This window comes from Aethalodelphis obliquidens, unplaced genomic scaffold (assembly GCF_003676395.1).
Source record: "Aethalodelphis obliquidens isolate GAN/ISIS:26980383/991018 unplaced genomic scaffold, ASM367639v1 scaffold2, whole genome shotgun sequence".
In the NCBI taxonomy this organism is placed as follows: domain Eukaryota; kingdom Metazoa; phylum Chordata; class Mammalia; order Artiodactyla; family Delphinidae; genus Aethalodelphis; species Aethalodelphis obliquidens.
In genome coordinates this window covers 38395689-38415833 of record NW_020837946.1, presented here as the reverse complement: position 1 = coordinate 38415833, position 20145 = coordinate 38395689, and the positions used below count along the sequence as shown (strand labels likewise).

The 20145-nt window shown below is 41.6% G+C and overlaps 1 protein-coding gene across 7 annotated transcripts in view; it reads right to left on the bottom strand.

Moving 5' to 3' along the window:
• Positions 1-20145, bottom strand: part of HECW2 (HECT, C2 and WW domain containing E3 ubiquitin protein ligase 2) — a 414407-nt gene that overhangs the window by 282373 nt on the left and 111889 nt on the right. Inside the window, exon 1 of one of the 7 annotated variants that reach the window (XM_027125311.1) lies at positions 17744-18574. The exons of the other annotated variants lie outside the window; for them this stretch is intronic. The gene's annotated coding sequence lies outside the window, so the exon portion shown is untranslated. Of the gene's footprint in view, positions 1-17743; positions 18575-20145 lie in introns of those variants that run through there. 7 annotated transcript variants of the gene reach the window in all.

Below are 20145 nucleotides of genomic sequence, written 5' to 3'. Positions count from 1 at the left end.
TGTGTGTGTGTGTGTGTGTGTGTGTGTGTGTGTGTGTGTGTGTGTGTATAAATGTGAGACCAGCAGAGAAAACTCGGTAAGAAAAAAAAGAGAAAACTGGACAAAATGTATGAAGTAAAACAGTTTACAAAAATAAAACCTAAATAGCCAATAAACATATTGTGAAAACATAAATATTATTTTACATCCATCAAACTGGCAAATTAAACAGTCTAATGATACTAAGTGTTAATAGGGTGAGGAACAAGGGGAATTCCCATATACTCTGGTGGGGAGTATCATAAATATGAAGAGGTGCATATCCTGCAACATGGCAATTCCACTCCTAGGTACATCCTAGGAAAATCCTAATAGATTTTCATTTAAAAAATCCCTACCAGGATTATTTGTAATAGGAAAAAAAAAAAGGAAACAAACCTAATGTCATTTATAGAAGAATAAACTGTGGCATTTTCAAACTTTAAAATATTACACAGCCATGGGAATGAATGAACTGGTTACCCACAATCAATATGTATGGGGGGAGTTGTAGAGAAATACATGTTACATATTGTAAGTATGTACTGCATAAAATTTAAAACATGCAAAACAATAACTCATTGTTTGGAACCCAAATATAGGTCTACAGTTGCATGGGAATAAGAAACAATAAATTCAAAAGAGTGGATCCCTCTGCAGGAAGAAGGTAATGTTTTATTTTTCAAGGTACTTGATAAAAATATGGGCCTTGGTCATATTATATGTTATACTGTTTGTATGTCTTACATATCCTGTAATAAAATTTTAAGATCTTGTCTTCATAAACTGGTAACCATATTCCCTTAAAAGAGAACTGATAGCAATCGACTGTAACCAGAAGTTGTATTCAAGTTACACTCATTCTGAAGTTTACTAAAAATCACATCCTTCAAAAATATCATACTGAGATTAGTACTATGGCTCAAAAGGAGCCATGTGGGTGCACTGAATAATCTTCTGCTTTCTAAATCAGTGGTCTCCAAAGTGGGGTACATTGAGCTCAAGAAGAAAATATTAGAACTTATATTTTTTTAAAAAAATCCTTCTGAATTCTAGCTTTCGTCTGTTATATAATATACAAAATAGAAACAAGCATACATTAATTTATATAATATGTGCTTGCACAGTGGTAAGTGTATGCCATTTATAAAACTTTTACTGATCAGGGTGCAAAATCAAAACTGTTCAGAAATCACTGTTTCAGATGAACATTGACTTTATTTGGTTGTTTTTTTTTAATTAATTTTTATTGGAGTATAGTTGCTTTACAATGTTGTATTAGTTTCTACTGTACAGCAAAGTGAATCACCTATACGTACACATATATCCCCTCTTTTTTGGATTTCCTTCCCATTTAGGTCACCACAGAGCACTGAGTAGAGTTCCCTGTGCTATGCAGTAGTTTCTCATTAGTTATCTATTTTATACATAGTATCAATAGTGTATCTATGTCAATCCCCATCTCCCAATTCACCCCACACCCCCCTTTCCCCCCTTGGTGTCCATACATTTGTCCTCTACATCTGTGTCTCTATTTCTGCTTTGCAAATAAGATCATCTATAACACTTTTCTAGATACCACAAATATGCGTTAATATACGATATTTGTTTTTCTCTTTCTGACTTACTTCACTCTGTATCACAGTCTCTAGTTCCATCCACATCCCTACAAATGACCCAATTTTGTTCCTTTTTATGGCTGAGTAATATTCCATTGTATATATATACCACATCTTCTTTATCCATTCCTCTGTTGATGAACATTTAGGTTGCTTCCATATCCTGGCTTTTGTAAATAGTGCTTCAGTGAACATTGGGGTGCATGTGTCTTTTTGACCATTGACTTTAAAAACGACCCACCCAAGTAATCTATACCCAAACCCTGAAGTTTAAACATAGAAATTTTGGAAGAGGACTAGATTTTTAACAAAGAATTTATTCGTGAAAAATATCTTGAACCAGATGATTAAAACTGCAGCCTGAGAACTGACCATGTCTGCCAACTTTCTACAGATCAAATTTTATATCAGGCTTCAAGATAAAGGTTGATATCAATGCCAACCAGTGCAGCATCGGGTCTGGATATATTAGTGTTGAATATTGTGTTTAAAAAAAAAAAAGAAGGGAAAAGAAAAAGAAAGAACAGAAATCATTTGGAAAACCCACACAGGAATAGGACACAATCTAGGAAACTGAGTGCCCCTTGTTAACACAAGAGCTAAATTAACATTCTCCAACTGCTTCCAGCTATTGATATTCATTTTGGAACAGGCAGGACACATTTAGAAAATGGCACATCACCAGAAAGTGTGGGTGAGGGTGTGCAATTTTGCCTACTACAATGCAGCCAGCATCTTTCCAGAACCAACTTCAGGAGCCAGAGAAGAAAATTTGTTGCATAAACCCTTTATATTGGAGTGTATTCATTAATTTATTTATTTTTGCTGTGTTAGGTCTTCGTTTCTGTGCGAGGGCTTTCTCTAGCTGTGGCAAGCGGGGGCCACTCTTCATCGCGGTGCGCGGGCCTCTCACTGTCGCAGCCTCCCTTGTTGAGGAGCACAGGCTTCAGACGCGCAGGTTCAGTAGCTGTAGCACACGGGCTTTGTTGCTCCGCGGCATGTGGGATCCTCCCAGACCAGGAGTGTAATCCTCCTACAAAATAAACTATAAAATTGAGTAGTATCAGGACTTCCCTGGTGGCGCAGTGGTTAAGAATCCGCCTGCCAATTCAGGGGACATGGGTTCGAGCCCTGGTCTGTGAGGATCCCACGTGCCGCAGAGCAGCTAAGCCCCTTCACAGCTACTGAAGCCTGCACACCTAGAGCCAGTGCTCCACAACAAGAGAAGCCACTGCAACAAGAAGCCTGTGCACCACAGTGAAGAGTAGCCCCCGATCACCACAGCTAGAGAAAGCCCACGCACAGCAACGAAGACCCAATGCAGCCAAAAATAAAATAAATTAATAAAAAAAATAATTGAGTATCATCTTACTATAAATAGCCATTCAAAGAAGATGCATTTTAAAATAAACTTCTTGGCCTTTAAGCTAGTGATCTTGGTTATTGCCAACTGAATTCATAATTAAAGGGATATAGTTTCACTTAATGTATAATAATCTACATATACCTCTTAATGAAAATGAGATGACTATTTATTTATATGTATCATTTATCAATTTAACAATGAGCAGACAAAGGTAAGAACGGGCACATCAGCCAGCTACCATAAAGGCTTGCCTTTGGGCAAAAGGAGAAATAGAGGTGGGTGGATACTAAAAATATCATTAAGCCATAAACTGAGGGAAATTAATATATTTACTAGGATTAGTGTGCATTTTACTCTAATAATACTGTTCTCATACCAAGCCAAAGAAAGCCTTCTCAAAATATCCTTCAAAAACATTTATTTGGATACTAACTTGGAAAATCTCACTAAGGGTGCAAGGCCTTTAGTAGTGCCAACCTACGCAGACATCTATTTTGTGACTTGTAAAGGAGCTACACATCTCTTTAAAAGGTACAAAGCTTATATAAGAAGCTAGCTATCTTGTCATATCTGAGAATGGAAAGATTTATCAAACAATTCCCACCCTGTCTCCACTCCTAGCTACTTGTTTAGAATTGATTCCTACAAGGTACATTACAGGATGAAATAGGTCATTCCAGGATAGGTAAGTCTTTGATGAAAGCATTTGCTAGGATTTCTCATTTCTTCCCTCAAGTCCATGAGACAAAGCAAAGCATTCACTCTAATATCCAGGCTTTCAAAGCAGAGGCCCTTTTATTAGAGTATGTTCAATATAGAAAACATGGTCTGTACCATGCTCCCACCCCCTAGCCTCAACCCCCTAGGCCTAGGGAGAGCAGACTTAGCATTGATGGATCTCCATGGCTTAACAAAGTTCTCTGATGCACAACAGTCCACTGTGGGTCCATGGTCCCGTGGCTCTGCCTCCCAGAGAGCCTCAAAGACCAAAGACTCTTCTCAATGGTTTTCTCTGAGAGGCTCAGAAGACCCCAGGCAACACAGCCTCTATCCACCTAATTTGGTACCCCTGATGCAGTTAAACAGTTCCTCCTTCATACCAGTGGCAAAAATGAGGGGCTGTCCAGGTTGGAGAGTGCTTAAATCTATTTACCTTTTGTGCTGGAACTCTCTCAGCAGTAAATAATGGGAGGGTAAGGGAGGAGAAGAGAAGGAAGAGGAAAGGAGAGGGGAGATGAGAGGGCAGGAGGAAAAAAGGAGGCTCACATAACTGAAAACTCTAGGGGCGGATGGTTCCTATGGCATATCTTCAGACATGGCTGGATCCAGGAGACAGCATCACAGCTGTCTCCACCTCTCACGTCTGCTTTTCAATGATCCTCATTTTCTAGTAGGGTCTTACCTTAATGTCTGCTGGCTCCAGGCTTACATCTTCCAAGCCTTACTCTTTCTAAAGAGTGCCGACTAAATTTCCAGAATGAACACTTATCAGTTCTAATTGGCCTCAGGTGGGTTATCTGCCCATCTCTGAGCCAGTCACTGTGGGCTGAGAGGTGCAAGGACTTCCGTGATTGGCCCAGCCTGGGTCATACGCCCACCCCGGCATCCTGGAGGAAGGGCAGTTTCAGAAAGCAAACCCAGGTGCTGCTACAGAAGAAGAGCATTCAGGTAAACCCACGGCTGATCTCAGAACCCTCGTCATTCTGCCCTTGGCTTCATACCCTGTCTCACATGTTCCCAACCTAGAAACCTTTGTCCTTCACCATGTCTGTCTAGCATAGGGCCGCTCAACACGTTTTCCTGACACAGGAAAACCCGTGTGGTATAGTGACTCTACAGCCAAGCAACCTGGCTTCCAATTCTGGCTCTATCACTTTAGCAAGTTGCACAATCTCTCTGTGCCTCAGTTTCCTCATCAGAAAAAAAAAAGGCAGGAGACAATAGCACATCTATCATTTATTTGTTGGGAAAAATAAGTAAGATGATACGGGCAAAACAGCTCCTGGCATAAAGTTACCTCTCAAAAAACGTTAGGTGTTAATATTCAATGATTGGTTAACATTTCACTAACATTGCCTCATTTCTGCTTATATTTGAGACATCTTATAAATGCAGTTTATAAAAAGATATCACTTAAGGACACATATAAGATAAGCAGGGGGCATATCTGAAGAGTGCTTTCTAAGATCATATTTCCTAAATTTTCTTCTCACCATCAATGTATAAATGGGTGTGTTTCACTGCATCCTTATACCAAACTGGGTATTATTTTCTAATCCTTCTTGCAGAACCTTTATGAAAAAACTCAGTTAACAACTATCAAGTAGATGTGTTTTTAATCCACAAGACACAATAAACACCTAAAAATCTAAAAATACAATAATCAGTTTACATTTTATCCGAAGCTCTCACTGGTTTCATATTATCTAATTTGGTTACTGATAAACTCAGAAAAGAAGGAAGCATGCTTAAAATCTGAGTGCTTTAGGAAAGTGGAATTCTGAACTGAAAAAGACTGAGTTTTTCCCCCTGAAGGAAATATAAAAAAATCTCGTTAGAAATAATATCATGTCCTCAGCTCATTAAAAGCAAAAGCTAAATGGATATATGAAAAGGAGAAAATAGACCATTTTTAATGTGTGGAAGAAAGTCGTAATGAATATTTTTCCAGCAGTTCTCTAATAGCATTTTAGTCTATTTAACTCATCAAATTGCTACCACTGAAAAACATCAAACTGAATCTAAATTTCCTTATTCAAGTTAGACACTGTATAGGAAATCGTGTATGCCTTTTAAAACAAAGAAAACCCTTCTCTGCTTTCTCAGCTTTCAAGTGTTTCAGGAGGAAAATTCTAAATGGGAGGAAGAATGTATTTATCCTCAAAAATCCCCTCAAATGTCCCAGGGGATTTCATTTTCAACAGTGCCATAACTGAAAACAAAGCCTATGTGTGTTATTAATTGATTTTCCTTTAATTCTTTTCAAATGCTTGTTGCCAAAAAAATCTGAATGAATGTTTCATACTCCTTTAAAGTGAAATCTGAATAAAAGTGACAGGAAGATGCTAAGCTCCCACGGCAAGCCTGGTAGTTTGGAAGGGAGGGAGGGCTGGGACCACCCCTGTCTTGCAGGAGCTGAGCACTTCACAGAGCACGCAAGTTCCACTCATAGAGAAAGTCTCCAGTGATTCAGACACTGGTCTGTGAGAAACATAAAGAAATTTAAAGAGAGACATCAGTTTCCTTGGTGACAGAAGTGTTTCCAGACAAAGGGGAGACAGAACCTAGGCTCTGAAGAGTAGTTAGATTTAGACAGGCTGAATGGGGAGGATAAAACATCCCACTACAATCCCTGTGCAACTCACAATGGCTCCTGTGAAAATGGACACATTTCCAAAGACACGTCTCCTGGTTGGTGGTATGTAATGTCATCATGTTTCCGACCATTCAGTAATGTACAAAGATCGTATATGGCCCAGTAGCTTTGCAGTCACTGTGGTATGACTGTAAAGTTCTTTAAAGTAAGACTGAACGTTCTATTGCTTATACCCAATAACCAGAATGGGTAAAAAAGGCATGTCGAGGGGTAGTAATTATTGTTGTTGGTATTATCACTATTCATTTTAACTTTACTCTCAACAGTTGCTTTTTACCTAATCCCCATAAACATCTTCATAAAGAATTGTATCAGAAAAAAATTATGCCAGAAGTACCAGAGGAGATCCCAAGTCATACCAAAAGAAGCAACCCAGCCCTGCGATGAGAACAGGGCAGTCTAAGATACTAGAAAGCTGCCTTCACTGCCACATTCTCAATTCTTGGGAAATTCTGTACTGATTTGTATCGCCAAATAGAAACTTATTTACAACATCCTGTAAGAACAGGCAGCAGCCAAAGCTAGGGCAAAGACGACCTCTCAACTGTAGTATATAGAAGAGGGGCCATCTTATAACAAACTTGATGGTTACTGGATTTCATTCCAAGAGAAAGGTGGGGTCAGGCAACACCCCACCTTAGAGCACCTGTTGGAACCCCATTTGGTAAGAGGCAACACAATGTCTGGGCCAAAAAGAAGGGTACATAATTCAGCCTCCAATAATTGAGAATTGGCCACAATATAGTACAGCATAAACGCATTCCACTAGAATATTATTACTCAAGTGTAAAGCCACCCTCTCCTTTTCTTATGTAATGAATAAAGAAGCAACAGTGCAGATAATTGACCACTGTGAGCACATATAAATCGGTGGTAGAATAAGGAAGTGAACCCAGGGCCTTTCATATCGCTTCCAGCTCCATCTCAGCCATATGTCTTCCTCGTCTCTCTCAAAAGGAAATTGGGAGTAAAATCCCCAAAGTACCCAAAGTCCTTGGCATACTATTCACCACTCCATTACAGACAGAAAAACATAAGGAGAAAGAATTCATGCTTGCCAACAGGATTGCATGCTCTTTGACTGCAACTGCCAGTAAGTTCTCAATCTTCTGAACAGGAAATGCAACTGACTTCTGGGTGGAACAGCTCTTCCTTGTGCAGGATGTCTCGAGTGTCAGTAGCACAATCAAAATCAAAACTGCCCCAACACACTTCCCAGACTACCTCTGATTAAGAGTCACTTGGTTGGGCTTCCCTGGTGGCGCAGTGGTTGAGAGTCCACCTGCCGATGCAGGGGACATGGGTTCGTGGCCCGGTCCGGGAAGATCCCACATGCCGCGGAGAGGCTGGGCCCGTGAGCCATGGCCGCTGAGCCTGCGTGTCCGGAGCCTTCGCGTCCGGAGCCTGTGCTCCGCAACGGGAGAGGCCACAACAGTGAGAGGCCCGCGTACCGCAAAAAAAAAAAAAAAAAAAAAAAGTCACTTGGTCACTGAGCCATAGCTACTCATACTGTTCCATTGCCTGAGCCTCCATCCAACGCTTAACCAAGTACATTACACTGTATTAACGCAGCACTCAATATTTCCAAGAGCAAACTCAGGATCTCTTCCTCCACCAGCTCCCTCTCCAAATGACCTTATTTCTATAAACAGGAACTGCCTCCAGAGCTCTGAGTTACCTCTGACTCTTCCTCCCAGTCCATATTTTCTTCTCGATCTTGCCCTGCCTTTCCATCCCCGCTATCACCCTCTTTCCTGAAGGACTAATATATTCATTCAACTCATCTCCCTGCTCCTGTGCTACCTGATCTCCTAGTCTGTCTTAATCCCAGCTCTATTTGTACATCACTCATGCTTAGAAATATTTCAAGGACTCCCTACTGTCTACTAAACTAAATACCTTGACCCAGCATTGAGACCTTTCATAACACGACCCCAAAGGTTCTTCCTGACATACCAACCATTACTCCCCCCAAAATACCTATTCTCCAATCTGTGTATTCCTTCCCAACTCATTTCCCACCTCAGCTATATGCTTTCCCTGTTTCTCCCAATGAAAGAGATGGCTCTGCCTGAAATGTCTTTCCACATTTCTAGCCAAATCAGTTTGGAGGTCCTGCTCACAAAGCTTTTCCAACTACCCCAACATAAGATTTCCTTCTCCTTCCATCCTCCCTCCCCCACACAATACTTTGTATTTTACTATCCTAACGTACTTGTTCTTGTACTCAACCACTGTAGTGAGAAAAAAAAAATGTTGTATTTGGATTATTGCACAGGTGACAAAAGCCTGATCTCTGTTGAGGGACCCACTGTCTCAATCCATCAGAACTGGATGAGGCCTCCTCCAAGGTCCCAAGGGTGGAGCAGAGGATTCCAGGCTCGGGCCGTCAGCACATCCCATCTGCCAGCCACAGTGAGGGGTTCCGGGACGTGCACATTATACAAGCCTAGGCAACAGTGCTCAGTCAAAATCCAGCTCCAGGCTTTTCTTTGGGAAAGGGGAAAAGAACTGAAGAGGGAGGATGGAAAGCTGGATGGGGCAGAACTGAAAGGTGAGAGACATTATCTGACACGTGTACCACACCACGCAATACCTAGTCCTATCCCTGAAGTTTTCAGTTCCATAGGTAAAAAATATCCTTTTCTTGAGGTCCCTCACAACCATAAATTCTACCTAAATTATCCTTTCTACTGTCTGTTGGCTATGTAAGCAAAATGTCTGACCCTTAATCACGTTTCCCCTCCATGCTTAGCTCATCCAGGTCCCTGTACATTATACAGTTGTACAACGACAAATGTGCATGGTACTAATTCAATACTTTTACTCAAGAAGTGTTTTCTATATGGATTTGAGAGTAAATACTTTAATTAGAAGGAAATAAAGGATTTAATTTTAGCTCTTTGAAGTCTCTCCAGTCATCACCTTATCACCTGTAGTCAGTAGACGCTGAAAGGCTTTCATTAACAAGTTTCAGGAAGGTTTTGCATTCATAATCAAACTCTTCTGTAGAAACCCATCCCTGCTTTCAGGATTACTTAAGCACTAGTGGCATATGGTAAAGCAGGTGTTTGGCAGCAAATGTTTTTTAAAAGATCTTTTCAAGACCACAAACTGGTTTCCCACTCTAAAATTACGTAGAATACTACAATTTTAGCTTGGCTTCCCTGACCCTTTCAATAATATATTAATTTCATCCCACTGAGAAGCCACAAGCTTATTAGGTGCTGCCAAAAGAGGTGCAGTTGTGCTGGTTCTCTTCAAGGCCTAAGTAAGCTTCACAGTTGTTTTTATTTGTGCCCAAACATAAATGCTTTGGAAAAATAAACACATGTGTGCCCAGCCACACTGGGATGTTGCGGACTCACCTGCAGTGGAAATCAGGAGACCATCTCCTAACAGACATCCCAGGGTCTTGCTCCTTTTCAGGATTAACTAACTGACCCTCAGTTTCAAGTTTCAGCCCTCAGGCTTGCAAACTCAAAAACCTACATGTGGCACTCCACGGACTTGGATGCATCTTCAAAGGTGGACTTTCATAAAACAAGCTTATGGACCAATATAGAAAATCGCAATGCCAATTAGTTTGGTTTACAATAAAAGGTAACTATCTTTATTAGGTATTAGAAAACTACTGAGTATTAGGTATTAAAAAATTTAAAGTTCACCTGATCACTCTACTCTCTCCCATAGCTAAGCTCATGGGAGACAAATCATAATCATAAGATTGCTTTGGTGAGTACTGAAATCAAAGAAAACGGGACTTAGATGTCCTTACAAAATGTACCTCAGACAAGACAGCTAAGGAAACATCATTCCTATAAGAATCCAAGTCAATTGGCCACACTCCCTCCCCATGGAGAGAGCTAGCTGCACCATGACCAAGCTCCCCCTCATTCCATATGCCTTCTAACTACCTTTCCTTCAGGGCCAGCTCCATAATTTGCAGGGCTCAATCCAAAATAAAAATGTGGAGCTCCTTGTTCAAAAAGTGGGATAAAAGTGCCATTAAGATTCTAAAATATAGGGGCTTCCCTGGTGGCGCAGTGGTTGAGAGTCCGCCTGCCGATGCAGGGGACACGGGTTCGTACCCCGGTCCAGGAGGATCCCACGTGCCGCGGAGCGGCTGGGCCCGTGAGCCATGGCCGCTGAGCCTGCGCGTCTGGAGCCTGTGCTCCGCAACGGGAGAGGCCACAACAGTGAGAGGCCCGCGTGCCACAAAATTCTAAAATATAAAATTTTTTCTTTCTTCCAGCCTTTCTCTTTCTTCTCTCTCTCTCCCCCCACTCCCCTCAACCTGTCGAGGTGTTTTTCTTAATTTGGCACTTAATATCCACTCCCTGGAGAACAGAGATACTCACTGGACCAGTACAGACCCTCACAGGCACCCAAGGGCCCTGTCCCATAACTTGGCATACGTGTGCAACCCACCAGCTAGCAGGTTCCCTCTGCCACCAGCTCCCTCCCTGGCTGGACTGACAGGGTCTGGGGCAGGGACAGTGAAGTCAAGCAGGCATCTCCCCTTGCAATGTGGCATGCGCCGAACCCACAGTGGACAGGGCATCCCAAAGATCTGCAACCCCCAAGTCGGGGCACACTCAGTACCTGAATTAGGAGTGGGCGAGGGGCTCACTCCACTGAGTGACCTGCTGAAAGCACTGCGGTGCTGTCAGCCCAGGGTGGGAATGACCACCACCGTGCCTCGTACCAAGACACCACAGGGTGTGCTTATTGGACCCTGACGCTCCCTGCACCCAGACTCCCAGGCCGGATAGTGGTTGTTTGATAGTCGAGACGGGAGCAGCCCAGGCCGGACAAGGGTACAGGAGGTGAGGGAGCAGCCTGCCAAGTACCTGTCCCAGGGAGGCTGGGCTCCATGCTCCTGGACATGCTCCACTGTCCCACTGGACTCACCTTCATAAACTACAAATTCAAAGGTAAAATTATCAAGAATTTCAAGAGAGCAACTACAAAGCACCTTACCTCAAGGATGGAGCCCTTCTCGTGGGACCCCCCCCCCTTGTGTGACTGAACTAGCCGTACACCCATAAAGCCAGCCTGCTTCTCTTGCTTTTTGTTTTCTTCTAAATGTCACTGGGTATGCCACAGCTCCAACAAGCAACAGTCCCGTTTTGCCTATAGCTATAACTTAATAACTTACCTCAAGAAAATAAAGGTTCCTCTTTAATTAACCAATTATTTTTAGACTGGGATTCTAAAGGCTAAGCAACTTCCACAATGTGTATTGATTTCATAATCAAACTAAAAGAAGCATTCCTGTTTTCCTCATTCCCAAGCCCTACTACCCAAACACTGACAACATCGACAGTTGACCAAGCATAGCAATAACCACAGACTGAAACCTGCTTCAAGGATGCATTTATCTCCATTCATTTATTTATTCAATAGATTTAACAAGTCTTATGTGCCTACATGCCAGGCATTATGCTCTATGTTACAAAATTCAAGAATTACACAGTCCCCTGAAGAGTGTGCATTGAAACGGGGAAGATAGACACAGAAATGGAAAATTCAGTTTGGTAAGTGCTATGGAACCATTTGCCATAGAAGCACAAAAGAAAAGCATTCAACCCAGCCTAGTGGGGGGGGGTAAAGGTTTTCCAGACCTTTTCCATCAAGTAGTGGGAACATTTTCCCCAAGAAAACTGATAGCACCTTGGAGTTACATGTTCCTTTTCCTACAGACTTTCAGAATCTATCATATGAGAACACACCACCTCCTCTGAAAGTACCAAGTAGCCTTGCCAAAAAAAAAAAAAATCAACCTAGATCTATTCAAGCCTCCAGAACCAACTACCAATTTACAAGAAATACGGGGGACAGAGGGCCATATTAAACTAACCATGAGGAATGCAGTCAGCAAAATCCAGACTGTGAGAAACTCTAATAGGACAAATATCTTGATTCCTTCCAAAATTAAACTACAAGAAAAAAATAGGTGGAAGAGGGCTACCCTGGTGGTGCAGTAGTTAAGAATCCACTTGCCAACACAGGGGACACGGGTTCGAGCCCTGGTCTGGGAAGATCCTGCATGCCGCAGAGCAACTAAGCCCATGCGCCACAACTACTGAGCCTGTGCTCTGAGCCACAACTACTGAGCCCATGCGCCACAACTACTGAGGCCGTGCGCCACAACTACTGAAGCCCACGCGCCTAGAGGCTGTGGTCCGCAACAAGAGAAGCCACTGCAGTGAGAAGCCCGTGCACCACAACGAAAAGTGGCCCCTGCTCGCCCCAACTAGAGAAACACCGCGCACAGCAGCAAAGACCCAATGCAGCTATAAATAAATAAATAAATTTATTAAAAAAAAATAGGTGGAAGAGCACTCATTAGATTAAAAGGGACTTAAAGGACATATCCACCAACTGCAATACGTGGGCCTTGTGTGGAAGTTTTTGAATCCTTATGGGGGAAAGATATTATAACATTTATGAGACCAAGATATTTATGAAATTAAGGATCTGTTCATTTTCTAGATGTGATCATAGCATTGTAGTTACAGTTAAAGAGGCAGAAAAGCATAATGGTTAAGGGTCCAAGCTTTGGGATCATACTTCCTGGTTTCAGACATCTCTTCTGAGACTGGGCAACAAAACTTTGAGTAAGATCCAATGGCTGCATGTTCTCATCTCTAACACAGGAAATAATAATGGCAGTTGTTTCATTAAGTTGTTGGAGGATTATGAGATGTAACAATACCATGAAAAAGCATTTGATACAGTGCCTGGTTCACAGTAACCATCTATTCCATTTTTATTACTACTGAGGTGATGAGGAACCTTTTTAACACCTTGCTATTGACCGCACTCAGCTCAGTTACTCTGGACTAGATTACTCCTTTTGCCCAACCAGATGCCTGCAGGACATCACCTAATGGGAGCTCACCATTCCCATCCACCATCCTCCCTATTCTGTTCCTCTGCTCCCAGCTGCCAAATTCACAGATCCCGATTCCTTTCCTTTACCGCCCCATGAAAAGTATAGTCTCAAGAATCAAGGATTCTCCTAAAAAGGGTGCTGGTTCATCTCCTCAGCTAAATCTCTTTGAGTAAACCTTTTCCAATTCATACGTTCGTGCCCTAATTTGCCCCAGCAGGACCCAGGCCCTGCCCTTCCAATCCTGGCCATAGCAAACCCATGCTTCTTCTTCCACTCCAGGCTTGTGTTGTATGTCCTGGGATCCAACAAACAATTTCACTGTTTGCTGCCTCTCACTGCCTTCAGGCTACAGAACCACATTTCGAGTCTGAAATTTTTCACCGTCTGCTGCCATCTTGACCTTTTCTCCACTTCAGGGTAGAGAAGGGCAAGGCTCCTTGTAAATCCTTAAGATCAGTGCTGCCTTCCTGATTTCACCAAGGCTACTTACTTGGTGCTTTGCACAAAAATCCCTCCTGGTTTTTTTTATAATACTTAGAAGCAAGGAGTAAAGCTGGTTTACATGTCAGGATCTGGAGAAAACAGTATACAAAGACTGACTTCAGGAAACTAGTGTAGAGAAAGTGATAGCATTCGAAAACCTTCTGCCATCCCAAAAGGAAAAAAAAATTCTAATTATTCCTCCCTTCTTAAGAATAGACCTGGGCTGTCTGTCATAGTTCTGCTACTAATTAGATGTACAGGATTCCAGGTAGATGATTTAACCTCTCTAGGCCCCCAGCTTCTTCATCTGTAACATGAGGATGCTGGATTATAGGATCTCTGAAAACTCCTCCAGCTCTAAAGGTATGATTTTAAACATTAGAAATAAAACTCCCAGATGCAGATGTCCATCCTGTGTCTAAAGCAGGTGAACCCACAGTCACTGACACTATTTTCACAATAACCATTAACCAGCAATGCCTCATGACTACTAAACTGAATACTAAAATGACGGCTAATGCCATTATAAATTTAATAATAGTATAACATGTATCAGTTGCCTTAAGTTGCATGTGCAAGAGTTATACGGTACTAGTCTAACATCTTGTGAAATAAGTCATAATGTTAATCTTAATAACTTATTGGCACAGAGTCCAGCATATTTTCAAATGCTACATGGTAAACAGTCCAATATCTGCTGAGTTCATTCATTTAATTAGGAATTCTGCCCTAGACGATGCTTTGTTCAGGCTTTCGAGACTGCATCACGCTAAAGTGAGATTGCCCTGGCTGAGCTAGAATAATCCTTCAGTTCCTTTTCCTTGCTCCCCTCTTTGTTCTCTGGAATTTAGGTATAAACTTGAGTTATCAACCACTTTTGTTCAAGGCTGACCCACCTTAAACGACCATCTTGGAATGCAGCCAAGGCTATAAAAATACATCTAGAGACAGAAGTGTTTCCAGGAAACTGAAAAAGACTGACATAAACGTTTGTAAATAAAATCACAGACTCACAGCTTGCACAAAAGTAGGACTTCAGCTCAGCATCCGGCAAGCTGGAACCTGTTTGGGCCTACATTTTTACCTGTCCTGGAAACTCCATTACAATCAATCTAATGGCCATGGTACATAAAGACAAGTGTTTGTTAGGCACCCTAGCAAAAAGTTGCCCCAACTGTATTACAGGCAAAAGGGTGGTCTCAAAAGAAAATCAACCTAATCCTGTCCTCAGCCCACTTCACTGGCTATGGAAACACTATATTAGAAAGAAGGGGACAGCTGTAACTTAGAGAAGTAGCATTTTAGTGATGGGGATCAAATCATCATTTCAGTCTTTCCTGAAGTTCTAGGCATTGTGCTGCTGAACGACACATAGAGGAAAGGAGATCTAGACACTTGGGTTCAAGAGCCAGCCAAGCACTAAAAGGAGGATCAAAGTTGATCAAGTCACTGCCCCTCTCTGGGCCTCAATTTCTTCATCACTGAAACAAGACTGGACCACCCAATCTCTAAGGTCCATTTGGAATTCAACATCTATGAATCAATGACATTTATTCAAATATCTGGGTTGTCATTTCAACCCATTTCACCCATCATACATAGAAAACAACCATCCTCTTTTACCTTCACTCCAACCTCTATAATGTGGTTGAAATGCCAACACGTTTACAGTAGACTCTGCACCACCCCTCTGTGGGGCTCAACCACTGCCCCACTCTCACTTCCCAAATGTCCCAGTTTTATCCTGTTTCAGGGCATGTTAACACATCTGACTTCTTTCAAAACCAGAACTCCTTCCTTCTTCAGGCCTGTTTTCATGAACTGACACACTATAAATAAAGCGTGTCAAGGACAATGGTCAATATCCAGATTCCCCACAGGCCTGTCCATTTTCAGTCCAGTCCTGACAGAGTCAGGTTACCTCAGTTATCTCCTAGCCACCTGCTTTTGTAAATGAAGTTTCACTGATACACAGCTGCACGCATTCGTCTACATACCGTTTACGGCCGCTTTCTCACTACAACAGCAGAGTTAATTAATTGCAGAAGACACAATATGGCCAACAAAGCCTAAAATATTTACTACCTAGCCCTTTACAGAAGTCTGCTGACCCCTGCCCTAAATGGATGCATGGCAAGCCTAGCACTAAGCTGCTCTTCCAAAGATCCTCTGGATAAAGGCAGTACTGAAGGAAGGATAACATTCACTGAGGGTCTCCTACATGCTGGGTACCACACTAGCTTTCTACCTACTTTTTGCCTAAGCAGTGATACAGACTTGATACCACTAGACTGTACATTCCTCCAGGACAGAAAGCGAGATTCTTTTTATAACCTCAGCTCCTAAAAAACTGGCTGTACACAGAAGACACTCAATATATATCTGTTGAGCTGAATTACAGGTTATCTTATTTAAGGTCACACAATAACCTACAAGGAAACTGAAGGTCAGGTAAATGGCAGGACAAGGTGTGAGCCCAGGTTGGTCTGACTCTCTCCAACATTCTATAAGACTTGAAGCAAGTCAGCAGTCTTCCTGGGAACTGAGTTATTGTCACCACCACCTGATAACATGGAGCTGCTCTTGGCTTCCCAAATTTCTGTTCCACACAACTCTATCCCCAGCGGTCGCATGTAACTACCACTCTCTGAGCACCTACTACGCACCAAGCGCTAGTCTACGTTTTTTGTATGTATTGATGCCTTAACTCTTCGCAGCCCCATGAGTGGTACCACTGATTGTCCCATTTTATAGATGGCAAAACTGAGGCCCAAAGGATTTAAGTAACTCATCTAAGGTCACATAGCTAGTAGGGGGTAGAGACAGGATTTAAATTCAAGATATCAGACTCCAGAGCACGTACCCTTAACCACCACCCTAAACCATCTCACTTTTACCATAAGATTTTTCGACAACTCAGCCCAAGACATACATCCTCCATAAAGACTTTTAAATGAGAACAAACATTTCATTCCATATCTCCCCTTTACCCACCATATCATTTATTTATACTAAATGTCATTATACTAAAATGCATTCATGTGCTTTTTTTATCTTCCCTTTTATGCCACAAGCTCCTTTAAGGTAAAGACCATTTCTAAGGAGTTATAAGCCCAAATGTTTAAATAATAACAAACAGGGACTTCCCTGGTGGCACAGTGGTTAAGAATCCGCCTGCCAATGCAGGGGACATGGGTTCAAGCCCTGGTCCAGGAAGATCCCACATGCCGCAGAGCAGCTAAGCCCATGCGCCACAACTACTGAGCCTGCACTCTAGAGCCTGCGAGTCGCAACCACTGAGCCTGTATGCTACAACTACTGAAGTCTGCACGCCTAGAGCCTGTGCTCTGCAACAAGAGAAGCCACCGCAATGAGAAGCCTGTGCACCGCAACAAAGACTAGCCCTTGCTCACTGCAACTAGAGAAAGACCACTGCAACTAGAGAAAGACCACCAAGGCAGCAATGAAGACCCAATGCAGCCAAAAATAAAGATAAATAAATAAGTAAATAAGTTAAAAAAATAATAATAATGTTATAAAAAAAAAAATCCACCTGCCAATGCAGGGGACACAGATTCAAGCCCTGGTCCAGGAAGATCCCACATGCCGTGGAGCAACTGAGTTCGTGAGCCACAACTACTGAGACTGTGCTCTAGAGCCTGCAAGCCACAACTACTGAGCCCGTGTGCCACAATTACGGAAGCCCGTGCATCTAGAAACCCATGCTCTGCAACAAAAGAAGCCACCGCAATGAGAAGCCTGCCCACTGCAACGGAGAGTAGCCCCCACTCACCGCAACTAGAGAAAGCCCACGCCCAGCAACAAAGACCCAACGCGGCCAAAAATAAAAAATATAAATAAATAAATTTATTTTAAAAAATAATAATAATAATAACAAACATCTTCCATTTGGCATTTCCACAAACTTTAGAACAAAAAACTTTTTTTTCTAGATAAAACAAGAGAATTTATTGACTCACAAAACAAGCACCCAGGGAAGCTTTGAGCTGCAGGTATGGCTGTATCTAGGGGCTCAGCAGAATGTGGTTTCTCTTTCTCCATCTCTCTTTTTTTTCTTCTGTTGGGTCAATCCCAAGATGATACACTTTTTAGTGAAGGCAATATGGGTTGCCTACAGCTCCAGGTTCACATTCCTCCAGCTATATGTCTAATGGAAATGAAAGTTATTTTTCTTCCCTGTGCTGAAATATATCTTGGGTGAAGAAAGAGTCAGTCTTACAGTCCTGAGAGTGCTGTCCTTTGAAAGGTGAGTTTACAAGGTTGGCCCCTTGGCTGGTACATTGAAACCTGGATTTCAGGAGGTTCCCATCATTTCCTGATTAGAATGGCTCACTTTGTCAAAATTATTTATGCAAACAATACTGTTTATGCTGACAACCTGCCTTCCTCCTGGGAGTCTGGGATTTCAGTACGTGCCAAGCAGAGGATGCCGACGTGACCAGCCCTGATAAAAACCCTGGGCAATGAGTCCCTAATGGGCTTTCCTGGTAGACAACATTTCAAATGTGTTGTTACATGTTGCTAGAGGAATTAAGTGCACCTTTTGTGACTCCACTGGGAGAGAATTCTGGAAGTTTGTACCAAGACAGAAAACTTTTTTTGGTGGTTTTCATTAGTTCAGTCTTCAGGTCTAATAAAGGACAACTGTGTGAACTAACCTTTTTTGTTATTAAGCATCCAGGTTACATGGCAGTATTTAAGAAGTGCACAGGTTTTCACAGGTTGGTAGATCCTCTTGCACAAGACATTATAAAGTACATTTATTTTAATATAAAATAAATTAAAATCTCATTATTATACAAGTTATTATTTTCTCTAAGTTAAATCCTGTCTTGAAAATTTAGGAACTATTGGTGTTTGTTATAGTGCTGAACACTAATATTAATGCAGAGATTACATGTATTTATAACTCCACTCAGATTAAACCTAGGAGCCATTTTCCTTATAAATATGCCATTTATTTTAGAAAGGTGGAACTGGTGGAAAGACCATGGAACTAAAAACAGAAATGGGAGTTCAGATTCCAGTTCTGTCAGTTACTAGCCAATGTACTCGAGCATATCATCATCTCAATGGGCATCAATTTCCCCATCTCTAAAGATAATATTCACTCTGCCTTCATTCTAGAGTTGTAAATTTAATATTTATGAATGATGTCCCATAAGTATGGCAATATTTTTACAAAATTGTGGTGTCTTAACCCCTAGCAATATCTTATATGGTATATATATTAGATCCCCGATACGTAAGTTGAGGATATAATGAGAACACTAGGGATATCTGATTATCAGTTATATCAGCTGATTAAAGAAGGTTTTATTATTGTCTTTTAAGACTTGGCCAGAGCAAAATGTATCCATAAATAAGCAATTTATATATTACAACAATGGCATCATTTTTGACTCACACTCTCTTTTCATATTATTTTGACAGCAAGCATGGCTGCTGTTAGAGAGTATGAAAGATGAACTTATGAGCACTGAGTTAAATTTGTTTCATTTTTAAAATATTTAATTGTAGGTATAGCATTACCTTGCATGTTCTTCACAAATCTCAATCCAGGTAAGCTTGCAAGGTGTCTTTAGGTTGGTTGCCTAACCTTCCAAGTTTAAAGAACCTCATTTTTATCTTAACCTAAAATTATTCAGAGCATCTGTAATTGTATAACACTTCTAAACTATTTCAGGCAATTTGGCTACTATATAGAATCTTTAAGAAGCAATTTACGAAGTGACTCACTTAGGTGACCCAAAAGTATTTTCACATCTGCCAAGTGCCTCATTCGCTCATTCAAGTGCACAGCAAGCACCTATTACATGGAAGCCACTTGGTAGAGTCAAGGGAGATCTGCAATTCCAATAGGACAATATCCTCACCATCAAGGAGCCCACAGGCCAGTGTATCAGCTGCATGAGCACAATAGGTAAGTACCTAACATGGAGATGCTCCCTGGAGCAGAGGAGGACAGCACAGTCTCAGGGGCCAACACCAACTGGAAAGACATTCAGAACACACCGGAAACCTGAGGACATCACTCTCACCTCACTCTCATTTTTCAAGAAATTAAGAGATATAACAAATTCATAAGCAAAGTCAGGAAAGGAAATCAGTGCTTTCACATATTATTTTAAATGCCTGTCATCTCCTTTGTCTAGGTACCTATTTCACAGTTGCATTAATGTGTATTTTAAATGACCTAAGATGTAAGGCAATGCCTTTAGGAATAAAATTAATTCTTATTACACTTCAATTTAAGGTTTCCAAGTTGAAGCCACTGACCTTAGGAAAAACGATTCTTAAACACAATTAGGCTAGTAGCCTGAAAAAAATTCAGGGAGGAAAAGAAGTACAAACACATGAA